We start from the raw sequence: 2,500 nt of genomic DNA on the forward strand, positions 1-2,500 counted from the left end.
CTAACCTATGTTGCGCCTTAACCTAACCCATATTGTACCTTAACCTAACCCATGTTGCGCCTTAACCTAACCCATATTGTACCTTAACCTAACCCATATTGTACCTTAACCTAACCCATATTGTACCTTAACCTAACCCATATTGTACCTTAACCTAACCCATGTTGTACCTTAACCTAACCCATGTTGTACCTTAACCTAACCCATGTTGCGCCTTAACCTAACCCATGTTGCGCCTTAACCTAACCCATGTTGCGCCTTAACCTAACCTATGTTGCGCCTAAACCTAACCTATGTTGCGCCTAAACCCAACACACGTTGGGCCTAAACCCAACACACGTTGGGCCTAAACCCAACACACGTTGGGCCTTAACCCAACACACGTTGGGCCTTAACCCAACACACGTTGGGCCTTAACCCAACACACGTTGGGCCTTAACCCAACACACGTTGGGCCTTAACCCAACACACGTTGGGCCTTAACCCAACACACGTTGGGCCTTAACCCAACACACGTTGGGCCTTAACCCAACACACGTTGGGCCTTAACCCAACACACGTTGGGCCTTAACCCAACACACGTTGGGCCTTAACCCAACACACGTTGGGCCTTAACCCAACACACGTTGGGCCTTAACCCAACACACGTTGGGCCTTAACCCAACACACGTTGGGCCTTAACCCAACACACGTTGGGCCTTAACCCAACACACGTTGGGCCTTAACCCAACACACGTTGGGCCTTAACCTGCTCTGTAATTGTCATACGACGCGTTAAATTAGTGTAGTGTTGCCTAACTGCAACCCCCGCAATATAGTTTGCTACTCGCACTGCCCGGTCCCCAGAGTATCGCTTCATGTTAAACACCTTGCAGCTATACACTGTAATGCGGATGGCAGCAGGACGTACATGCTCAATGCCCTTCGCAGTTGTTCATTGGCATTCGCATGGCGAAGCACAGCCTACGTTGTGGTACGGCTTGTGTCAACTGTCCGCTGATGTTGTACGTCCAAATCACACACTGTACTGCACATTGGTCCTCATGTACTGAATGATACATCGTGGTACATGTGTGACCGTACCACGACTGCGCCAACAACGGCGAACCATACGGTCCAAATATTGTGCACTCAGCTACGTGTCGTCTCCCTATAAGAGCTGGATTGCAGTATGGTATGCCGTGGATGGCGATCAGCATGAGCCGTCTGTTGATGTAGTGGCGCGTGTTGTCAGACGTAGTCGTCTCTTCTCACACACCGTGATAGCATGGTGCACTGCGTTCCACATCTGCGACATGCGACAGAGGCCGGTTGACAGTCGTTCGCGCAATGGACATCGCATACGTACGGGGGCCACCTTCCACGTGTTCGCGAAGCGTGCACATGTTGTTGCGTGTATGTGGGCAGACATAGTGTGTCGTGACACCTGACACAGGCATGCAACAATCGTTGAATTTGCAAATGGCGATGGACGTCTACGTTTGCTGGTGACGTTACGCAAATGAACAACTGGTAAACCGTTGTGGTGCGGTTGTTCTCGCTAGAGGTGAATCAGTGATGGCGACGATCGGTTGAGCTACCAACCGGTTGTTTCAGCGATACCCACCATGCCCACGAACGTGAATGGCATGTGGGTGTGAAGCGATACGCGGCGGTGGCTGGGTGGGACCGTCCCCGGCCGGTGAGGGGGGGCCTCCCGGCGTGCTGGCCGCGCGGTGCGTGGGCGCACGCGCTACAGCCGGCTGGTGGGGGCGGCCAGTGGCAGGCGCGCCGGCCGACGGAGGCGGCAGGCGGCGCAGCTGCGCGCCGGCGCACCCTGCACGCGGCGCCGTGCGGCCAAAGTAGGTCCTCGCGGGCCCGGTGCGAAGCGCGGTGGACATCTGCAGTGTGCTGGTCCGATTGAGGACTGTGTGCGCTGAGGATGCGCCGCCGCCCGGCGCTCGGCGCCGCGACGCCGTCTGCTGCTCGGTCGCCTCTGCGGTTCTCGCAGGTGGATTGTATCGCAGCTGTGCGGACGTGTTGGCGCGTGCGCTGTGCTGGGAGTGTTCGCTTCGGCACCCAAGTGGGGCTTTTGTCCTTCTGTGGCGCTGGCGTTGGAGCTGCCGGCCACCGTAGGTGGCGCGTGTTGTCTCCCGCCGGCAATGCCACGACAGCACGCTCCCGGGCCTCTGTCGGCAGCGGCAAGCTCAGTTGGGAGCACGGGTGGTCGCACCTAAAGCGTCTACTCGCCAAACTCCGGGCGATTGCGCCTCTCTCGAACCCGACCAAGTACTTAGGACGGCGCTGCGCGCCGCCGGGACCTGAGAGGGTTTCGAGGTGTATTGTGCAGGGGAGCTCAGCCTCCTCCTGTTTGCAGAATAATTGAGCGGACGCTTGCGTGTTCGCGCGGGCCCCCGGGACACACTCCCGGGCGGCCGGCTGCTCAGCTCTAGTTGACGCAGCTCCCTGGTTGATCCTGCCAGTAGTCATATGCTTGTCTCAAAGATTAAGCCATGCATGT

The 2,500-nt window shown here is 57.0% G+C and overlaps 1 non-coding gene across 1 annotated transcript in view; it reads left to right on the forward strand.

The window, feature by feature from the left end:
• The first annotated feature begins 2,442 nt into the window (after nucleotides 1–2,442).
• LOC124593320 overlaps nucleotides 2,443–2,500 on the forward strand; it is a 1,910-nt gene continuing 1,852 nt past the window's right edge. Inside the window, exon 1 of the ribosomal RNA XR_006977967.1 lies at nucleotides 2,443–2,500. This exon is cut by the window's right edge and continues 1,852 nt beyond it. This is a non-coding gene — a ribosomal RNA (small subunit ribosomal RNA).

This window comes from Schistocerca americana, unplaced genomic scaffold, assembly GCF_021461395.2.
Source record: "Schistocerca americana isolate TAMUIC-IGC-003095 unplaced genomic scaffold, iqSchAmer2.1 HiC_scaffold_98, whole genome shotgun sequence".
NCBI classification, from domain to species: domain Eukaryota; kingdom Metazoa; phylum Arthropoda; class Insecta; order Orthoptera; family Acrididae; genus Schistocerca; species Schistocerca americana.